The sequence below is a fragment of the Carcharodon carcharias genome, assembly GCF_017639515.1.
Source record: "Carcharodon carcharias isolate sCarCar2 chromosome 27 unlocalized genomic scaffold, sCarCar2.pri SUPER_27_unloc_9, whole genome shotgun sequence".
Classification (NCBI taxonomy): domain Eukaryota; kingdom Metazoa; phylum Chordata; class Chondrichthyes; order Lamniformes; family Lamnidae; genus Carcharodon; species Carcharodon carcharias.
Window position 1 is genome coordinate 417,260 of NW_024470653.1, and position 22,908 is coordinate 440,167.

Sequence of the window (22,908 nt, forward strand, 5' to 3'; positions counted from 1 at the left end):
AGACAGAGTGGGGATGGAGAGAGAGACAGACAGAGAGTGGGGATGGAGAGAGAAACAGACAGACAGAGTGGGGATGGAGAGAGAGACAGACAGACAGAGTGGCGATGGAGAGAGCGACAGACAAACAGAGTGGGGATGGAGAGAGAGACAGACAGACAGAGTGGGGATGGAGAGAGAGACAGACAGACAGAGTGGGGATGGAGAGAGACAACAGACAGACAGAGTGGGGATGGAGAGAGACAACAGACAGAGTCGGGATGGAGAGAGAGAGAGACAGACAGACAGAGTGGGGATGGAGAGAGAGAGACAGACAGACAGAGTGGGGATGGAGAGAGACAGACAGACAGACAGACAGAGTGGGGATGGAGAAAGAGACAGACAGAGTGGGGATGGACAAAGAGGCAGACAGACAGAGTGGGGATGGAGAGAGAGAGAGACAGACAGACAGAGTGGGGATGGAGAGAGAGACAGACAGACAGAGTGGGGATGGAGAGAGAGACAGACAGACAGAGTGGGGATGGAGAGAGAGACAGACAGACAGAGTGGGGATGGAGAGAGAGACAGACAGACAGAATGGGGATGGAGAGAGAGACAGACAGACAGAATGGGGATGGAGAGAGAGACAGACAGACAGAATGGGGATGGAGAGAGAGACAGACGGAGAGAGTAGGGATGGAGAGAGAGACAGACAGACAGAGTGGGGATGGAGAGAGAGACAGACACAGAGTGGGGATGGAGAGAGAGACAGACAGACAGAGTGGGGATGGAGAGAGAGACAGACAGACAGAGTGGGAATGGAGAGAGAGACAGACAGACAGAGTGGGGATGGAGAGAGACAGACAGACAGAGTGGGAATGGAGAGAGACAGACAGACAGGGTGGGGATGGAGAGAGACAGACAGACAGACAGACAGACAGAGTGGGGATGGAGAAAGAGACAGACAGAGTGGGGATGGACAAAGAGGCAGACAGACAGAGTGGGGATGGAGAGAGAGAGAGACAGACAGACAGAGTGGGGATGGAGAGAGAGACAGACAGACAGAGTGGGGATGGAGAGAGAGACAGACAGACAGAGTGGGGATGGAGAGAGAGACAGACAGACAGAGTGGGGATGGAGAGAGAGACAGACAGACAGAGTGGGGATGGAGAGAGAGACAGACAGAATGGGGATGGAGAGAGACAGACAGACAGAGTGGGGATGGAGAGAGAGACAGACAGAGAGTGGGGATGGAGAGAGAGACAGACAGACAGAGTGGGGATGGAGAGAGACAGACAGACAGAGTAGGGATGGAGAGAGAGAGAGACAGACAGACAGAGTGGGGATGGAGAGAGAGACAGACAGACAGAGTGGGGATGGAGAGAGAGACAGACAGACAGAATGGGGATGGAGAGAGAGACAGACAGACAGAATGGGGATGGAGAGAGTGACAGACGGAGAGAGTAGGGATGGAGAGAGAGACAGACAGACAGAGTGGGGATGGAGAGAGAGACAGACACAGAGTGGGGATGGAGAGACAGACAGACAAACAGAGTGGGGATGGAGAGACAGACAGACAAACAGAGTGGGGATGGAGAGACAGACAGACAAACAGTGTGGGGATGGAGAGAAAGAGACAGACAGACAGAGTGTGGATGGAGAAAGAGACAGAGACACAGTGGGGATGGAGAGAGACAGACAGACAGAGTGGGGATGGAGAGAGACAGACAGACAGAGTGGGGATGGAGAGAGACAGACAGACAGACAGACAGACAGAGTGGGGATGGAGAAAGAGACAGACAGAGTGGGGATGGACAAAGAGGCAGACAGACAGAGTGGGGATGGAGAGAGAGAGAGACAGACAGACAGAGTGGGGATGGAGAGAGAGACAGACAGACAGAGTGGGGATGGAGAGAGAGACAGACAGACAGAGTGGGGATGGAGAGAGAGACAGACAGACAGAGTGGGGATGGAGAGAGAGACAGACAGACACAGTGGGGATGGAGAGAGACAGACAGACAGAGTGGGGATGGAGAGAGACAGACAGACAGAGTGGGGATGGAGAGAGAGACAGACAGAGAGTGGGGATGGAGAGAGAGACAGACAGACAGAGAGTGGGGATGGAGAGAGAGACAGACAGACAGAGTGGGGATGGAGAGAGACAGACAGACAGAGTGGGGATGGAGAGAGAGAGAGACAGACAGACAGAGTGGGGATGGAGAGAGAGAGAGACAGACAGACAGAGTGGGGATGGAGAGAGAGAGACAGACAGACAGAGTGGGGATGGAGAGAGAGAGAGACAGACAGACAGAGTGGGGATGGAGAGAGAGACAGACAGACAGAGTGGGGATGGAGAGAGAGACAGACAGACAGAGTGGGGATGGAGAGAGAGACAGACAGACAGAGTGGGGATGGAGAGAGAGACAGACAGACAGAATGGGGATGGAGAGAGAGACAGACAGACAGAATGGGGATGGAGAGAGGGACAGACTGAGAGAGTAGGGATGGAGAGAGAGACAGACAGACAGAGTGGGGATGGAGAGAGAGACAGACACAGAGTGGGGATGGAGAGAGAGACAGACAGACAGAGTGGGGATGGAGAGAGAGACAGACAGACAGAGTGGGAATGGAGAGAGAGACAGACAGACAGAGTGGGGATGGAGAGAGAGACAGACAGACAGAGTGGAATGGAGAGAGACAGAGTGGGGAGCGAGAGACAGATAGAGTGGGGAAGGAGAAAGAGCCGGACAGACAGTGTGTGGATGGAGAAAGAGACAGACAGACACAGTGGGGATGGAGAGAGACAGACAGACAGAGTGGGAATGGAGAGAGACAGACAGACAGAGTGGGGATGGAGAGAGACAGACAGACAGACAGAGTGGGGATGGAGAGAGAGAGGCAGACAGACCGAGTGGGGATGGAGAGAGACAGACAGACAGACAGAGTGGGGATGGAGAGAGACAGACAGACAGAGTGGGGATGGAGAGAGAGAGACAGACAGAGTGGGGATGGAGAGAGAGAGACAGACAGACAGAGTGGGGATGGAGAGAGAGATACAGACAGACAGAGTGGGGATGGAGAGAGAGAGAGAGACAGACAGACAGAGTGGGGATGGAGAGAGAGCGACAGACAGACAGAGTGGGGATGGAGAGAGATCGACAGACAGAGTGGGGATGGAGAGAGAGAGACAGACAGACAGAGTGGGGATGGAGAGAGAGAGACAGACAGACAGAGTGGGGATGGAGAGAGAGAGACAGACAGACAGAGTGGGGATGGAGAGAGAGAGACAGACAGACAGAGTGGGGATGGAGAGAGGGACAGACAGAGTGGGGATGGAGAGAGAGACAGACAGACAGAGTGGGGAAGGAGAGAGGAAAGTAGCAGAGTTCAGCTGAGTTTCCGGAGTGCTGTGGCTGAGGGACAGAAGCTACATGTTTGGCTGATTTAATGTTATCTCATTTAAATTTATGTAGTTAACCTGTAATATTCGGTTACTTATTGCATTTTCCAAGTTATCCCAGCTAGGAATTCACACCGCTGCACACGTATGGTACAGTATTTCAACTTGTACATTACTTTTCCAGACGGGAAAGGTCCAAAGGAACTTAACTCCGTCTTTAACAGCGAGTGAATCATGGGATCCCATAGGAATCAAAGATGTTTCACTTAAAGTCACGATTTAAATGTATAGATCAGCCATAATCTTGTTGAATGGCAGAACAGGCTCAAGGGGCTGACTGTCCTCCTCCTCTTCCTGTGTAACAGGTTCAAGGGGCTGAATGGCCTCCTGTGCAACAGTCCCGAGAGGCTGAATGACCTCCTCCTGTTCCTGTGTAACAGACTCGAGGGGGCTGAATGGCCTCCTCCTGTTCCTGTGTCACAGACTCGAGGGGGCTGAATGGCCTCCTCCTGTTCCTGTGTGACAGTCCCGAGGGGGCCGAATGGCCTCCTCCTGTTCCTGTGTGACAGTCCCGAGGGGGCCGAATGGCCTCCTCCTGTTCCTGTGTAACAGTCCCAAGGGGGCCGAATGGCCTCCTCCTGTTCCTAAATTCGCGCCACGACTCCAATCCCTTTCCCTCCCAGAAAATAAGAACAGAAGGGCGGGTTGTGCCGGGGAGGGGGGGAAGAGATTGGGGGTTATAAACATAAAAAAAAACCAAATAGCCAAAGAGACAAAATGCCACAGAAGCCAGAATCCTAGTCGGTTTAAGAGTTTTATTTCAGTCTTCATCCTGCCTCCAAACAGGCCGGATGGTTTAACTCAGCCAAGCCAGAACCGACCGATCGACTGAACACGAAAGACCAGAGGCACCCCACCCAGGTCTCTGGGGGTGCCGGGGTGGGGTGTTGGGGGAGAAGGGGGGGTGAGGGGGGAATGGCGAGGGTAACCACCTTTGTAGTGAATTTAAGCATCGATACACCTGTAACCTAAAAAAAAAACACAAACAAGAAACAGATGCAAAAAGCGAACAGCCGAATCCAATGGATGCCAATTGTTGGTGGGTGGGTGGGTGGGTGGGTGGGTGGGGGGGAGGTAAACAGTGAGGGTTTGGCATCTGCGGGGGTGACAGGTGGGGGAGGGGAGGGGCGGCGGGGGGGGGGGGGCGGACTGCTGGGAAAGAGGGGTAGAAGGATTGGCGAGTGGGGTGTTTAGAGATTCCGGAGAGTTCCGCCCGCCAGAGGGGGAAAATCCGCCCCCCCGCCCCTCTCTTCGTCCGACGCGAGGTCCCGTCTTCCATCACCGTGACCCGCCCCTCAGAGCCAACACCAGATGTAACACGGAGCCTCCCTGAATCTTGTAATCCGCTGCTGTTTTCTCATCGTTCCTGTGGGGGGAGGTGGGTAAGAGAGTGTAGAAGTGACACAACTTGAAAGCTGCCCCATTTCCCATCCACCCTCGTACCTCCCTCCACTGCCCCCCTCCCACCCACCACCACCCTCCAAAATTAGGAGTTGGCCGGGCCTCGATTGCACCTTCCGGTCCTCCCCCAGCTCCAGAGAGCTGCGCCTCCAGGTCGACACTCCCCGGCGCCAGCACTGAGGGAGCGCTGCACCGTCAGAGGAGCCCAGTCTTTCAGATAGAAGTGAGGGCCCCCCCATCAGCCCTCTCGGATGGGCGCAGAAGATCCCAGGGCTGCTGTTGTGCAGAGGAGTGGCGGTAGGAGGGTGGGCAGAGAGCTCTCCCCCGGCGACGTGAGGCTTATATTTATCCCTCGACCAAATATCACTTTTAAAAAAAAACACACATCTGGTCACTAATCACATTGCCGTTCGCGGGATCTTGCTATGCCCAAATTGGCAGCCGCGCCTCCTACATCACAACATGGACCTGTTTGGGAAAATCTAGTTCATGGTTTATACATTTTAGAATATAACTTATAATTCGAGGAATTAAAGTCTTAACTGTAAGTGAATGGGGACATCGGGCCGAGAAACTGGTGAACAACTCTGAAGGAAATGCAACTCAAACAAGTCTGGGTTTATTACACTTAAAATCTAACCTACGTTTGTCCTGCAAGGTCAAGAATTGCTGGTGGAAATTTTGAATAACGATTGACCAATTTTTAAGCTTGAAATGGAGTCTGGAGGAAGAACAATATAAGTCCACTGACATTATAAATTATTCATATGGAATCAAAGAATTGTGTTGAAGGCAAAATAATTTGTTTGTGTTTCTGTTCGAATCAGTCCAAAGCATGCCATAGAGATGGTGGTTCAGGGTAGAACCTTGGTTAGAAGGTTCTTTTCTTTTAACTTATCTGTGTGCATTTGCTGACAGAAGGAAGGTGGTCATTTTGGGTTTTGGTGAGGGAAAGAGCCGCTGGAAGATTGCACTAGCTTGCAGCGAGTGGAAGGAGTCTACAGTGGTCCTCATAGAGCCTTGTTGTAGAAAGCAGTCAGCTTGAACGGTGAGCTTGGGAAGAGCTGTACAGAAGCTTTATGAGCAAACTGCGGGCGGGAGAATAGTCTACATATGTCCAAAGCCAGGGGAAGAAGCTGAAGAATCCACAGTCGTGAATTTTTAAAAGAAAATCAGAGGAGGATCGCTCAGCCAAAAGCTAATTTGTACCTCAGGAATAGCTGGAAGACTAAAAAGAATTAAAGTAAATCCTAGAGGGCAGTGACAAAACGTTTGGGCTGGTTCCAGGCAAAGTGAATGAAGCTTTCATAAGATATGGGAACATTTTTTTTGCTGAATTCAATTCGTAGAATAAGTGTCTCTGGGCTACAGCGTTGAGTTAGAGGAGTTCTCAAGGGGTTGCAGTGCGCTTTGCAGCCTTCGTGGGCGGCTCTGTGTATAAACGTGAAGGACTCTCTCGCTACCCGGTACTCACATCTGCTTCCCGCTGTAGATGAGGCGCTGCTGCTGCGGAGGAATCCCTTCCTTTTCCTCCACTCGCTCCTTTATTCGCTCCACCTGCAACACAGAACGACAGTGGACGATGTGTCGGACGGGTCACGGGAGCCACTCGGTGGGACCGGCGCGTTTACCGCAACTCCAGCCCCATCGCCAGCTCCTGCCCGACAGACCTGCCGGCTGTAGTTGGGCGGGAAAGGGTTAAATCCCACATTCTATTCCCCCCCCTCCACTACTGCCACTCCCCCAACCCCAAACCCCCCACCCAGCACCAGCCACTACTAAGCGAACTTGTGGGATGTGAGCGTCGCTGGCTAGGCTGGCATTTTAATTGCCCATCCATAATTGCCCCTTTAGGTGGGCAATTTAGTGGGTGATGGGAGGGAGGGGGCCGCGGGGGAGATGGTGTGTGGAGGGAGACACACACACACACACACACACACACACTCAGACACAGAGAAGGGAGACAGGGTTAACCATCCAGCGCCCACATGGACAATTGCGCAGCGAGACGGACCCGGCCGGATACACAGGCAACTCACCTTATCAGTGGGTTCGATATCAATTTCAATCTCCTTCCCGGTGAGTGTCTGAAAGAGAAGGTGGGGTGGCGGGTGGGGGAGACAGAAAACACACAGACGTCAGATCGACAGGTTACAACCCTTCAGGACCGCTTCCGCTCCCTCTCTCCCCAGAATCCATTCAGGAAAACGGACAGTCGGAACGGGAGTCACCTCAGAACAGCCATTCGGCCCCTCGAGGCTGCTCCAGCATTGCTTAACGCGGATGAACTCCGACCTCCACACACACACACTCCCGCCGTGTCCCCAAATTCCCCGATACACCCAAAAATCCATTGACCCCCGTCTTGAACAAACCCAACGACGGAGCCACACCACCACCTCCCCCCCCCACCCCTCCGTGTTTCAGATTCCCTGATCTGTGGGAACGATCTCTCTTCAGAATTTTCCACGTCTCAGCGAGGTCGCCTCTTATTCCAAGCTCCACAGGACATTGAATAGATAGCCCCCCCCCTCTCTCTCTCTCTCCCTCTCATGGGTCAACCCCCTGGTCCCAGTAATCACAGGCATCCTTCAGGGAAGGGAAATTTGCCGTCCTTACCGGCCTGGGCCCCCACACGTGACTCCAGACCCACGGCGAATTCCGTTTGGCTCTCAGCTGCTCTTTGGAATGGCCACACGAGGTGCCCGGTTGCATCGAATCGCCGGGGGAAAAAGGCTCTTGAGGGCGAGACCAGCGGATCAACCTAGGCGCCGGGAATGACAACGGCAAACCCAGCCCTGCATAGTCCTCCTTATGAACACCTGGGGTCTTGCGCCAACATTGCAGTCCCACAACAGCCTGGCATAGTCACCCTCACGGATTCGTACCTTACAGACAAAGTCCCAGGCTCCACCGCCACTGTCCCTGGGTGTGTCCTGTCCCACCGGCAGGACAGGCCCAGCAGAGGTGGTGGCACAGTGGTATACAGTCGGGAGGGAGTCGCCCTGGGAGTCCTCAACATCGACTCTGGACCCCATGAAGTCTCATGGTATCAGGTCAAACATGGGCAAGGAAACCTCCTGCTGGTTACCACGTATTGCCCTCCCTCAGCTGATGAATCAGTGCTCCTCCATGTTGAACATCACTTGGAGGAAGCACTGAGGGTGGCAAGGGCGCAGAATGTACTCTGGGTGGGGGACTTCAATGTCCAGCACCAAGAGTGGCTCGGTGGCAACACTACTGACCGAGCTGGCAGAGTCCTAAAGGACATAGCTGCTAGACTGAGCCTGCGGCAGGTGGTGAGGGAACCAACAAGAGGGAGAAACATACTTGACCTCATCCTCACCAATCTGCCTGCCGCAGATGCATCTGTCCATGACAGTATCGGTAGGAGTGACCACCGCACGGTAATTGTGGAGACGAAATCCCACCTTCACATTGAGGATACTCTCCATCGTGTTGTGTGGCACTACGTGGGATAGATTCAGAACAGATCTATCAGCTCAAAACTGGGCATCCATGAGGCGCTGTGGACCATCAGCAGCAGCAGAGTTTTACTCAGCCACAATCTGTCACCTCATGGCCCAGCATATCCTCCATCCTACCATTACCATCAAGCCAGGGGAATCAACCGTGCTTCAATGAAGAGTGCAGAAGGGTATGCCAGGAGCAGCACCAGGCATACCTAAAAATGAGGTGTCAGCCTGGTGAAGCTATAACACAGGACTACTTGCGTGCCAAACAGCATAAGCAGCAAATGATAGAGCTAAGCGATTCCACAACCCACGGATCAGAACTAAGCTCTGCAGTCCTGCCACATCCGGTCATGAATGGTGGTGGACAATTAAACAACTCACTGTAGGAGGAGGAGGTGGCTTCACAAATATACCCATCCTCAATAGACTACATGACGTAGGAGCAGGAGTAGGCCATTCGGCCCATCGAACCTGCTCCGCCATTCAGTGAGATCTTGGCTGATCTGATAATCCTCAACTCCACTTTCCTGCCTTTTCCCCATACCCCTCGATTCCCTCACTGATTAAAAATCTGCCTATCTTAGCCCTGAATATACTTAATGACCCAGCCTCTACAGCCCTCTGTGGTAAAGAATTCCACAGATTCACTACCCTCTAAGAGAAGAAATTCCTCCTTATCTCTGTTTTAAATGGGTGCCCCCTTACTCTGAGATTATGCCCTCTAGTCCTGGACTCTCCCACAAGGGGAAACAACCTCTCAGCATCTACCCTGTCAAGCCCCCTAAGAATCTTATATGTTTCAATAAGGTTGCCTCTCATTCTTCTGAACTCCAATGATTACAGGCTCAACCTACTCAACTTCTCCTAAGAAAATCCCTCCATCCCCAGGATCAACCTAGTGAACCTTCTCTGGACTGCCTCCAATGCCAGTCTATCTTTCCTTAGATAAGGGGACCAAAACTGTTCTCAGTATTCTAAGTGTGGTCTAACTAGTGCCTTGTATAGTTTTAGCAAGACTACCCTATTTTTATACTCCATTCCCTTTGAAATAAAGGCCAATATTCTATTTGCCTTCCCTATTACCCGCTGAATTTGTATGCCAGCTTTCTGGTATTCATGCACAAGGATCCCCAAACCCCTCTGTGCTGCAGCTTTCTGTAGTCTTTCTCCATTTAAATAATATTCAGCTCCTCTATTCTTCCTGTCAAGGTGCATAACCTCACACTTTCCCACATTATATTCCATCTGCCAAGTTTTTTCCCCACTCACTTAACTCACCTATATCCCTCAGTAGACTATGTCATCCGCAAATTTGATGATAGTACATTCACTTCCCTCACCCAAGTCATACAAGATATCTTGTAAATAATTGTGGCCCCCAGCATTGACCCCTATGGCACTCCACTAGTTACAGCGCAGACGGAGGCCATTCGGCCCATCGTGTCCACGCCAGCTCTCTACATGAGCAATTTACCCAGTGCCGTTCCCCCGCCCACTCCCCACAACGCTGTTCTCCCCCCTGCCCCAAACAACAGTCCAGTTCCCCTCGAATGCCTCAAATGGACCCGCATTGAGTACCTTGCATTGGTCTCTTTATGATGAGGGAAGCCCAGCACCGCAGCGCAGAAGATAAGGCTGAAGCATTCGCAACTATCCCCAGGCAGAAGTGCCGAGTGGATGATCCCCATCACGGCCTCCTGCGGGGGTCCCCAGCATCACCGACGTGGATGAAAGGCTTGTTTAATAATTAGCTTGTTGTTTAGTTGTTTGTCGTTTAGTTGTTTGTCGTTGATCCCAGTAATCAAAGAGTGTCAGTCAGCCTAATATGATATGCTGCTTAAATGTGGACAACGTCAGATAAAAAAAACAGAAAATCCTGGCAAAAGCCAAGCAGGGGGTCCGGCAGCGTCTCCGGGGAGAGGCACGAGAGTTGGATGAGTTTCAAGACTGTGTGACCCTTCTTCAGAGCCCTGGAGAGGAGTCACACGGACTTGAAACGCTGTTTCTCTCTCCGCAGATGCTGCTGGACCCCCCTGCTGGGTTTTTTTTCCACCGTTTTCTGTTTTTATTTCGGATTTCCAGCATCTGCAGCATTCTGCTTTTATTTCAGTTAACGCGAGGCACCAGCGTCGCACCCCGTGACCCTTTGGGGCCGCGTCCTTGAAATATACACACCGCGGCACCTTGGTCCTGCGCAAAGTGCATGTTCGTTGTTTAGTTGCCAAGCAAATGCTGCCAACGAGCGAATTAGGAGGGGTCGGCAGTCGCCAGGAAGTCACTTGTAGCCGTACGAACTCTCCAGAAGCTTTGGGCATCGTTGAGATGAGGGGCCCGAAAGCATCAAATATTAGGGAGCGACAAGGGCTAGTGATTAGTGGGCGGGTACAGCAAGTCGTGAGGAAAGCAACCGTGCGAGGGGGAATTGATTACAAAAGTAGGGCGGTTACGCTCTAGTTACTTGCCAAGGCTCCCTCAACAGCACCTTCCAAAACCATGACCGCTACCATCTAGAAGGACGAGGGCAGCAGACGCATGGGGAACACCACCACCCAGAAGTTCCCCTCCGAGCCACTCAGGGTCCCGACTTGGAAATATATCGGCCGTTTCCTTCACTGTCGCCGGGACAAAATCTGTTGGGGAACTTCCTCCCTAATAGCACGGTGGGTGTACCTACACCACATGAACTGCAGCGGCTCAAGGAGGCTGCTCACCCGCCACCTTCTCAAGGGGGCAATTAGGGATGGGCAACAAATATTGGCCCAGCCCAGCAACACCCACATCCCGTGAATGAATAAAAAGGGCTTTTTAAACCCCTCCTCCTGCCTTCCCATCAAGACTGTACGTCTGTAATGCAACTGTCTTTTAAACCCCATCCCCTGCCTTCTGCCACACAATAAGATACCAGATCTTACTGTCAAATGTCTTTTTTTAAACCACTCTCACCCTGCCTTCTGCACCCTACAACAAGTACCAGTCTATACTTAAACAGTCGCTAAAACCACCCCCGCTTTCTCCACCCGAACAACAGTACCAGTCTGACTGTAAACTGTCTTTTAAACCCTCTCCCTGCCACACTCCACCCTAACAACAAGTACCAGTCTTACTGTCAACGTCTCAAGAAACCCCTCTCCCCTGCCTTCTCCACCCAACAACAAGTACGCAGCGGCTGTGAACGTCTTTTTAAACCCCTCTCCCCTGCATTCTCCCCCCAACAACAGCACCGCCTTGTACTGTAACTGAATTTTTAAACCAGTCTCCCCTGCTTGCTCCACCCCAACACAAGTACAGTTCTACAGGTCAAACTATCATTTAAATTCCTCTTACCAGCCTTCTCCACCCTAACAAAAGTACCGTTGTACAGTTAAACTGTCTTTATAACACCCCTCTGTACAGCCTGTCTCCATTTAAAACATGTACAGTGTTCTTGTAAACTGAGTTTTTACCCCTCTCCCCTGCCTTTCCACCCTAACAACAAGACAGGCTGGACTGTAAACTGTCTTTTAGGAGAACCCCTCTCCCTGCCTTTCACTCCAACAACAAGACAGTTGGATGTAGAACTGTCTTTTTAGAACCCCTCTCGGGGCCTTCTCCCTCCAAAACAAGTCGCCAGTCGGATACTGTAAACTGTCTTTTTAGACCCTTCCCTGCCTTCTCCACCCAAAAAGGTACCAGTGTCTTGGAATCTTTTTAAACCCCTCTCCCATGCCTTCTCCAAGCCAAAGCATGGTACCAGTGTGGACTGTAAACTGTTTTTTAAATCATCTTACTCCTTCTCCCCGCAAACAAGTACCTGTTGTACTGTAAACTGTCTTTTTAAACCCCTCTCCCCTGCCCTCCACCCCAACAACAAGTACCAGTGTCTACTGTAAACTGTCTTTTTAAACCCCTCTCCCCTGCCTTCTCCACCCTAACAACAAGTACCAGTCTGTACTGTAAACTGTCTTTTTAAACCCCTCTCCCCTGCCTTCTCCACTCCAACAACAAGTACCAGTCTGTACTGTAAACTGTCTTTTTAAACCCTTCTCCCCTGTCTTCTCCACTCCAACAACAAGTACCAGTCTGTACTGTAAACTGTCTTTTTAAACCCCTCTCCCGGCTTTCTCCACGCTAACAACAAGTACCAGTCTCTACTGTAAACTGTCTTTTTAAACACCTATCCCCTGCCTTCTCCACCTAACAACAAAGTACCAGCCCTGTACTGTAAACCGTCTTTTTTAAACCCTCTTCCCTCCCACCCCACCCGCCACCCACCCCTGCTGACTTAAACTGTCTTTTAAACCCCTCTCCCGATATTTCCATCCAACAACAGTAGCAGCTCTCTACTGTGAAACTGTCTTTTGGAAACCCCTCTCCCCTGCCTTCTCCCACCCTAAACTTACCAGTCTGTATTAAACTGTCTTTTTAAACCCTCTCAGCCTACTTCTCCTATCCAACAGCACAAGTACAGTCTGTCTGTAAACTGTCTATTGAAACCCCTCCCCTGCCACTCCAGGCAACAACAGTACCAGCTGTACTACCTGACTGTCTTTTTGAACCCCTCTCCCCTGCCTTCTCCACCCTAACAACAACACCAGTGTCGTACTTAAACTGTCTTTTTAAACCCTCTCCCCTGCCTTCCCCACCCCAACAACCCTTGCCAGTCGTCTGGTGAACTGTCTTTTTAGCCCCTCTCCCCTGACTTCTCCACCAATGAACAAGTACCAGTCGGTACGGCGACTGTCTTTTAAACCCCTCTCCCCGCCTTGCTCCACCCTAAAACAAGTACCAGTTGTACTGTGAAACTGCTTTTTAAACCCTCTCCACTGCCTTCTCCACCCCAACAACAAGTGCCAGTATGTGGTGTAAACTGTCTTCGGGATCGACCCTTCCCTGCCTTGTCCAAACCAACAACAAGTACCAGTCTGTACTGTGCAGGGGACTTTAAACCCCCTCCCCTGCCATCTCCATCCCAACAAGTACAGTCTTTACTGCTCAAACTGTCTGCTTTTAACCCATCTCCCCTGCCTTCTCCAGTTTCAACAATTACCAGTTATGTCTGTCAAATGTCTTTTTAAAACCCACTCCTACTTTCTCCACCCAGCAACAAGTTCATTCTGTACTGTAAACTGTTTTTTAAACCCCTCTCCCCTGCAAATCTCCACCTAGACGAACAAGTACCAGTCTGTACTGTAAACTGTCTTTTTAAACGCTCTCCCCTGCCTGAGCGCACGTCCAACAACGGGTACCAGTTTAGGCGTAAACTGTCTTTTTAGAGGCCCTCTCCTGCCTTCTCCACCCAACAAAGTACCAGTCGGTACTGTAAACTGGAGGAGAAAGGGATCCCCTGCCTTTCGAAAACACGAGGTAGGAGGGGTCTGTCGGGTAGAACTGTAGGGAGAAACCCCTCCCCTTGCCTTCTCCAGGACGAGGAACAAGGACCAGTCTAACGGAAACTGTCGGCCGAAACGACCTCTCCCCGCCTTCTCCACCCTAACAACAAGTACAGTCTCTACTGTAAGCGTCTTTTTAAACCCCTCTCCCTGCCGCTCCCCGAGAACAAGTGGGGGGGGTCTGTGACTGTAGGCTGTCTTTTAAGGGCTCTCCCGGCCTTCTCCACCCCAAAAGGAGTACCAGTGTGACTGTAGGCTGTCTTTGGAAGATCCAGCCCCTGCCTCTCACCCTAAAAACAAGTACCAGTCTGACTGTGAAACTGGGTTTTTAAAACCAGGCCCCCTGCCTTCTCCACCCAACAACAAGGACCGTCTGTAATGGAACGTCTTTTTAAAAACCCCTCTCCCCTGCCTTCTCCACCCAACAACAAGGACCAGTGTGTGGTGTGTGTGTCTTTTTAAACCCTCTCCCCTGCCTTCTCCGAGGAACAACAAATGGACCAGTCTGTGCTGTAAGACTGTCTTTTTAAACCCCCTCCCCCCACTCCACCCCACAACAAGTACCAGTCTGTACTGTAGAATGTTTTTGTTAACTCCTCTCCCCTGCCTTCTCCACCCAAAACAAGTACCGGTCTGTACGTTTGTTTTGTCACGTTTTTAAACCCCTCTCCCCTGCCTTCTCCACGTCCAAAACAAGTACCGGTCTGTACTGGATAGGGCGCTGTGTTTTTAAACCCCTCTCCCCTGCCTTTCCACCAACAATTACCAGGCTGTCTGGAAGCAGTCTTTTTAAACCCCTCTCCCCTCCTTCTCTTACAAGGACCAGCTGTACTGGAACGTCTGGTTAAACCCTCTCCGCTTTTGTCCAGTGTGTGAACAAGTAGGGCAGTCTCTACTGGAAAGGTCTTTTGAAAAGCCCCTCTCCCCTGAATTCTCCAGCCTAACAACAAGTACCAGGGTCTGTTGTAAACCCTAAATTACCCTTCCCTGGCCTTCTTGCCAAAAAGTACCAGTCTGTACTGTAAACTGTCTTTTTAAACCCCTCTCCCCTGGGGGGGTTGTGAACGCAACAAGACCAGTCTGTACTGTCAACTGGCTTTTTAATACCCCTCTCCCCTGCCTTCTCCACCCAACAATGGAGTACCAGTCTGTTGTAAGACGTTTGTTAAACAGTCCCATGCCGAAAACCCTAACACAAGTACAGTCTATGACTTAAATGTCTTTTTAAACCCTCTCCCGCTTTCTCCCGGGCCTAACAACAAGGACCAGGCTTACTGGAAAAACTGGCTTGTGAAATTCCTTCCCCTGCCTTCTACCCCTGAACACAAGTTCAGTCTCTACTGTAAACTGTCTTTTAAACCTCTCTCCCCTGCCTTCTCCATCCCAACAACAGGTCCAGTCTGATACTGTAAACTGGAATTTTAAAGCCCCTCCCCTTAATGGTTGACCCCAACGAACAAGTACAGTCTGTACTGGAAAACTGTCTTTTTACCCTCTCCCTGCCTGAATCCACGTCTTGAATGGAGTACCAGTCTGTAATGTAAACTCCTTTTTGAATCTGGGGGGCCTTCTGAATCCAGCAAATGTAGCAGTGTGTTAATGTAAACTGTCTTGTTTAAACCCCTCTCCCTGAATTCCCAGTGTCAAACAGTAGCCAGTCTGTACTGTCAAGGGGGTTTTGAAACCCCTCTCCCCTGCCTTCTCGGACCCTACAACAGGTACCGAGTCTATACTATAAACTGTCTTTTTGAACCCTCTAAAGGATGGTGAACCGAACAACAAGTACCAGTCTGTACTGTAAACTGTCTTTTTAAGCCCCTCTCCCCTGCCTTGTTCCACCCGGACAACAAGAGGCAGTCTTTACTGTAAATGTCTTTTTTAACCCTCCCCCTGCCTTCTCTAATCCCAAACAACAAGTGACCAGTCTGGACTGTAAACTGTCTTTTTAAACCCTCTCCCCTGCCTTCTCCACCCCAACAACAAGTACCAGTGTCTACTGTAAACTGTCTTTTTAAAGCCCTCTCCCCTGCCTTCTCCACCCCAACATCAAGTACCAGTGTCTACTGTCAACTGTCTTTTTAAATTCCTCTTCCCTGCCTTCTCCACCCTAACAACAAGTACCAGTCTGTACTGTAAACTGTCTTTTTAAAGCCCTCTCCCCTGCCTTCTCCACCCCAACAACAAGTACCAGTGTCTACTGTAAACTGTCTTTTTAAACCCCTCTCCCCTGCCTTCTCCACCTAACAACAAGTACCAGTCTGTACTGTAAACTGTCTTTTTAAACCCCTCTCCTGCCTTCTCCAACTCCAACAACAAGTACCAGTCTGTACTGTAAACTGTCTTTTTAAACCCCTCTCCCCTGCCTTCTCACTCCAACAACAAGTACCAGTCTGTACTGTAAACTGTCTTTTTAAAACCCTCTCCCTGCCTTCTCCACGCAACAAGTACCAGTCTGTACTGTCAACTGTTCTTTTTAACCCCTCTCCCCTGCCTTCTCCACGCAACAAGTACCAGTCTGTACTGTCAACTGTCTTTTTAAACCCCTCTCCCCTGCCTTCTCCACCCCTACAACAAGTACCAGTCTATACTGTAAACTGTCTTTTTAAACCCCTCTCCCGGCTTTCTCCACGCTAACAACAAGTAACAGTCTCTACTGTAAACTGTCTTTTTAAACACCTATCCCCTGCCTTCTCCACTCCAACAACACGTACCAGTCTATACTATAAACTGTCTTTTTAAACCCCTCTCCTCGCTTTTTCCACCCTAACAACAAGTACCAGTCTGTACCGTCTGTAAACTGTCTCTTTTTAACCCCTCTCCCTGCCTTCTCCACTCCAACAACAATTACCAGTCTGTACTGTAACCTGTCTTTTTAAACCCTTCTCCCCTGCCTTCTCCACTCCAACAACAAGTACACAGTCTGAACTGTAAACTGTCTTTTTAAACCCCTCTCCCAGCCTTCTCACGTCCAACAACATGTACCAGTCTCTACTGTAAACAGTCTTTTTAAACACCTCTTCCCCGGCCTTTCTCCACCCTTAACAACAAGTACCCAGTCTGCTACTGTCAACTGTCTTTTTAAAACACCTCTCCCCTGCCTTCTCCACCCCAACAACACGTACCAGTCTCTACTATAAACTGTCTTTTTCAACCACCCCCTCTCTCCCGCTTTTTCCATCCTAACAACAAGTACCAGTCTCTACTTAAAACTGTCTTTTTTAAACCCCTCTCCACCTGCCTTCCTCCACCCTAACAACAAGTACCAGTCTGTACTGTAAAACCTGTCCCTTTTTAAACCCCTCTCCCCTGCTTCTCCACCCAACAACAAGTCCCAGTCTGTACTGTAAACAGTCTTTTAAACCCTCTCCCCCTGCCTTCTCCACCCCAACAATAAGTACCAGTCTGTACTGTAAACCTGTCTTTTTAAACCCCCTCCTCCCCTGCCTTCTCCCCTCCAACAACATTACCAGTCTGTACTGTAAACTGTCTTTTAAACCCCTTCTCCCCTGCCTTCTCCACTCCCAACAACAAGTACCAGTCTGTACTGTAAACCTGTCTTTCTTAAACCCCTTCTCCCCTGCCTTCTCCACTCCCAACAAGTACCAGTCTGTACTGTAACTGTCCTTTTTAAACCCCTGCTCCCCTGCCTTCTCCGCCCCCAACAAAGTACCAGTCTGTACGTAAACTGTCTTTTTTAAACCCCTCTCCCCTGCCTTCTCCACTCAACAACAAGTACCAGTCTGTACTGTAAACTGTCCTTTTTAAACCCCTTCCCCTGCCTTCTCAACCCATACAACAAATACTAGTCGCTACTGTTAAACTGTCTTTTTAAACCCCTCTCCCGCCTTCTCCACCCAACAACAAGTACCAGTCTGTACTGTAAACTGTCTTTTAAAACCCCTCTCCCCTGCCTTCTCCACCCAACAACAGTACCAGTCTGTACTGTAAACTGTCTTTTTTAAACCCCTCTCTCCTGCCTTCTCCGCCCCAACAACAAGTACCAGTCTGTACTGTAAACTGTCTTTTTAAACCCCTCTCCCCTGCCTTCTCCACTCCAACAACAAGTACCAGTCTGTACTGTAAACTGTCTTTTTATACCCCTCTCCCTACCCTTCTCCACCCAACAAGTACCAGTGTCTACTGTAAACTGTCTTTTTAAACCCTCTCCCCTGCCTTCTCCATCGCAACAAGTACCAGTCTGTACTGTAAACTGTCTTTTAAACCCCTCTCCCCTGCCTTCTCCACTCCAACAACAAGTACCAGTCTGTACTGTAAACTGTCTTTTTAAAACCCTTATCCCCTGCCTTCTCCCACTCCAACAAGTACCAGTCTGTACTGTCAACTGTCTTTTTAAACCCCTCTCCCCTGCCTTCTCACCCCAACAACAAGTACCAGTCTGTACTGTAAACTGTCTTTTTAAAGCCCACTCCCCTGCCTTCTCCACCCCAACAACAAGTACCAGTGTCTACTGTAAACTGTCTTTTTAAACCCCTCTCCCCTGCCTTCTCCATCCTAACAACAAGTACCAGTCTGTACTGTAAACTGTCTTTTTAAACCCCTCTCCCCTGCCTTCTCCACTCCAACAACAAGTACCAGTCTGTACTGTAAACTGTCTTTTTAAACCCCTCTCCCCTGCCTTCTCCACTCCAACAACAAGTACCAGTCTGTACTGTCAACTGTCTTTTTAAACCCCTCTCCCTGCCTTCTCCACGCAACAAGTACCAGTCTGTACTGTAAACTGTCTTTTTAAACCCCTCTCCCCTGCCTTCTCCACTCCAACAACAAGTACCAGTCTGTACTGTAACTGTCTTTTAAACCCCTCTCCCCTGCCTTCTCCACTCAATACATGTAACAGTCTTTACTGTCAACTGTCTTTTTAAACCCCTCTCCACTGCCTTCTCCACCACCAACATACACGATACCACGGTCTGATACTGTAAACCTGTCCTTTTTAAACCCCTCTCCCCTTCCTCTCTCCAACCCTACAACAAGTACCAGTCTGTACTATAAACTGTCTTTTTTTAAACCCCTCTCCCCTGCCTTCTCCACCCAACACAAGTACCAGTCTGTACTGTAAATGTCTTTTTAAAGCCCCTCACCCCTGCCTTCTCCACCGCAACAAAGTCCCAGTCTGTCTACTGTCCAACTGTCTTTTTAAAAACCCCTCTCCATCGCCTCTCCGCACTAACAACAAGTACCACGTCTTACCTGTAAACTGTCCTTTTTAAAGCCCTCTCCCCTGCCTTCTCCACACCAACAACAAGTCCCAGTCCTCGCTACTGTAAACTGTCTTTTTTAACCCCCTCTCCCTGCCTTCTCCACCCCAACAAGTACCAGTCTGTACTGTAAACTGTCTTTTTAAACCCCTCTCCCCTGCCTTCTCCACTCCAACAACAAGTACCAGTCTGTACTGTAAACTGTCTTTTTAAACCCCTCTCCCCTGCCTTCTCCACTCCAACAACAAGTACCAGTCTGTACTGTAAACTGTCTTTTTAAACCCCTCTCCCCTGCCTTCTCCACCCCAACAACAAGTACCAGTCTGTACTGTAAACTGTCTTTTTAACCCCTCTCCCCTGCCTTCTCCCACACAACAAGTACCAGTCTGTACTGTAAACTGTCTTTTTAAACCCCTCCCCTGCCTTCTCCACCCCAACAACAAGTACCAGTCTGTACTGTAAACTGTCTTTTTAAACACCTCTCCCCTGCCTTCTCCACCCCAACAACAAGTACCAGTCTGTAATGTAAACTGTCTTTTTAAACCCCTCTCCCCTGCCTTCTCCACTCAACAACAAGTACCAGTCTGTACTGTAAACTGTCTTTTTAAACCCCTCTCCCCTGCCTCATCCACAACAAGTACCAGTCTGTACTGTAAACTGTCTTTTTAAACCCCTCTCCCCTGCCTTCTCCACCCAACAACAAGTACCAGTCTGTACTGTAAACTGTCTTTTTAAACCCTCTCCCTGCCTTCTCCACCCAACAACAAGTACCAGTCTTACTGTAAACTGTCTTTTTAAACCCCTCTCCCCTGCCTTCTCCACCTACAACAAGTACCAGTCTGTACTGTAAACTGTCTTTTTAAACCCCTCTCTGCCTTCTCCACCCCAACAACAAGTACCAGTCTGTACATGTAAACTGTCTTTTTAAACCCCTCTCCCCTGCCTTCTCCACTCCAACAACAAGTACCAGTCTGTACTGTAAACTGTCTTTTTAAACCCCTCTCCCCTGCCTTCTCCACCCAAAACAAGTACCAGTCTGTACTGTAAACTGTCTTTTTAAACCCTCTCCCCTGCTTTCTCCACCCCCAACAGCAAGTACCAGTCTGTACTTTAAACTGTCTTTTTAAACCCCTCTCCCCTGCCTTCTCCCCCCCAACAACAAGTACCAGTCTGTACTGTAAACTGTCTTTTTAAACCCCTCTCCCCTGCCTTCTCCACACAACAAGTACCAGTCTATACTGTCAACTGTCTTTTTAAACCCCTCTCCCCTGCCTTCTCCACCCTAACAAGTACCAGTCTCTGCTGTAAACCGTCTTTTTAAACACCTCTCCCCTGCCTTCTCCATCCCAACAACAAGTACCAGTCTGTACTGTAAACTGTCTTTTTAAACCCCTCTCCCCTGCCTTCTCCACCCTAACAAATACCAGTCTGTACTGTAAACTGTCTTTTTAAACCCCTCTCCCCTGCCTTCTCCACCCTAACAACAAGTACCAGTGTCTACTGTAAACTGTCTTTTTAAACCCCTCTCCCCTGCCTTCTCCATCCTAACAACAAGTACCAGTCTGTACTGTAAACTGTCTTTTTAAACCCCTCTCCCCTGCCTTCTCACCCCAACAACAAGTACCAGTGTTCTACTGTAAACTGTCTTATTAAACCCCTCTCCCCTGCCTTCTCCACCAACAACCGTACCAGTCTGTACTGTAAACTGTCTTTTAAACCCTCTCCCCTGCCTTCTCACTCCAACAACAAGTACCAGTCTGTACTGTAAACTGTCTTTTTAAACCCCTCTCCCCCTGCCTTCTCCCATCCCAACAACAAGTACCAGTCTGTACTGTAAACTGTCTTCTTTAAAACCCCTCTCCCCATGCCTTCTCCACTCCAACAACAAGTATCAGTCTTACTGTAAACTGTCTTTTTTAAACCCCTCTCCCCTGCCTTCTCCACCCTACAACAAGTATCAGTCTGTACTGTCAACTGTCTTTTTAAACCCCATCTCCCCTGCCCCTTCTCACCCCTACAACAACAATACAGTCTGTACTGTAAACTGTCTTTTTAAACCCCTCTCCCCGCCTTCTACCACCTAACCAACAAGTACCAGTCTGTACTGTAAAACTGTCTTTTTTAAACCCCTCTCCCCTGCCTTCTCCACTCCAACAACAAGTACCAGTCTGTACTGTAAACTGTCTTTTTAAACCCCTCTCCCCTGCCTTCTCCACGCAACAAGTACCAGTCTGTACTGTCAACTGTCTTTTTAAACCCCTCTCCCCTGCCTTCTCCACTCCAACAACAAGTACCAGTCTGTACTGTAAACTCTCTTTTTAAACCGCTCCCCCCTGCCTTCTCCACCCCCTCAACAAGTACCAGTCTGTACTGTAAACTGTCTTTTTAAACCCCTCTCCCTGCCTTCTCCACCCCTACAACAAGTACCAGTCTCTACTGTAAACCTGTCTTTTAAACCCCTCTCCCCTGCCTTCTCCACCCTAACAACAAGTACCAGTCTGTACTGTCAACTGTCTTTTAATCCTCTCCCTGCCTTCTCCACCCTAACACAAGTACCAGTCAGTACTGTAAACTGTCTTTTTAAACCCCTCTCCCCTGCCTTCTCCACTCCCAACAACAAGTACCAGTCTGTACTGTAAACTGTCTTTTTAAACCCCTCTCCCCTGCCTTCTCCAACTCAACAACAAGTACCAGTCTGTACTGTAAAACTGTCTTTTTAAACCCCTCTCCCCTGCCTTCTCCACTCAACAACACGTACCAGTCTGTAACTGTAAACTGTCTTTTTAAACCCCTCTCCCCTGCCTTCTCCCCAGCCCAACAACAAGTACCAGTCTGTACTGTAAACTGTCTTTTTAAACCCCCTCTCCCCTGCCTTCTCCACACCAACAACAAGTACCAGTCTGTACTGTAAACTGTCTTTTTAAACCCTCTCCCCCTGCCTTCTCCACCCCAACAACAAGTACCAGTCTGTACTATAAACTGTCTTTTTAAAACCCCTCTCCCCTGCCTTCTCCACCCCAACAACAAGTACCAGTCTGTACTGTAAACTGTCCTTTTTAAAACCCTCTACCCTGCCTTCTCCACCCTAACAACAAGTACCAGTCTGTACTGTAAACTGTCTTTTTAAACCCTCTCCCCTGCCTTCTCCACACCAACAACAAGTACCAGTCTGTACTGTAAACTGTCTTTTAAACCCCTCTCCCCCTGCCCTTCTCCACTCCCAACAACAAGTACCAGTCTGCTACTGTAAACTGTCTTTTTTAAACCCCTCTCCCCTGCCTTCTCCACTCCTAACAACAAGTACCAGTCTGTACTGTAAACTGTCTTTTTAAACCCCCTCTCCCCTGCCTTCTCCACTCCAACAACAAGTACCAGTCTGTACTGTAAACTGTCTTTTTAAACCCTCTCCCCTGCATTCTCCACTCCAACAACAAGTACCAGTCTGTACTGTAAACTGTCTTTTTAAACCCCTCTCCCCTGCCTTCTCCACGCCACAACAAGTACCAGTCTGTACTGTAAACTGTCTTTTTAAACCCCTCTCCCCTGCCTTCTCCACTCCAACAACACGTACCAGTCTGTACTGTAAACTGTCTTTTTAAACCCCTCTCACCTGCCTTCTCCACCCTAACAACAAGTACCAGTCTGTACTGTAAACTGTCCTTTTAAACCCCTCTCCACTGCCTTCTCCACACCAACAACAAGTACCAGTCTGTACTGTAAACAGTCTTTTTAAACCCCTCTCCCCTGCCTTCTCCACCCCAAACAAGTACCAGTCTGTACTGTCAAACTGTCTTTTTAAACCTCCTCCTCCCTGCCTTCTCCAACCCAACAACAAGTACCAGTCTGTACTGTAAACTGTCTTTTTAAACCCTCTCCCCTGCCTTCTCCACAGCCTACAACAAGTACCAGTCTGTACTGTTAAACTGTCGTTTTTAAACCCCTATCCCCTGCCTTCTCCACGCCAACAACAAGTACCAGTCTGTACTGTAAAACTCGTCTTTTTAAACCCC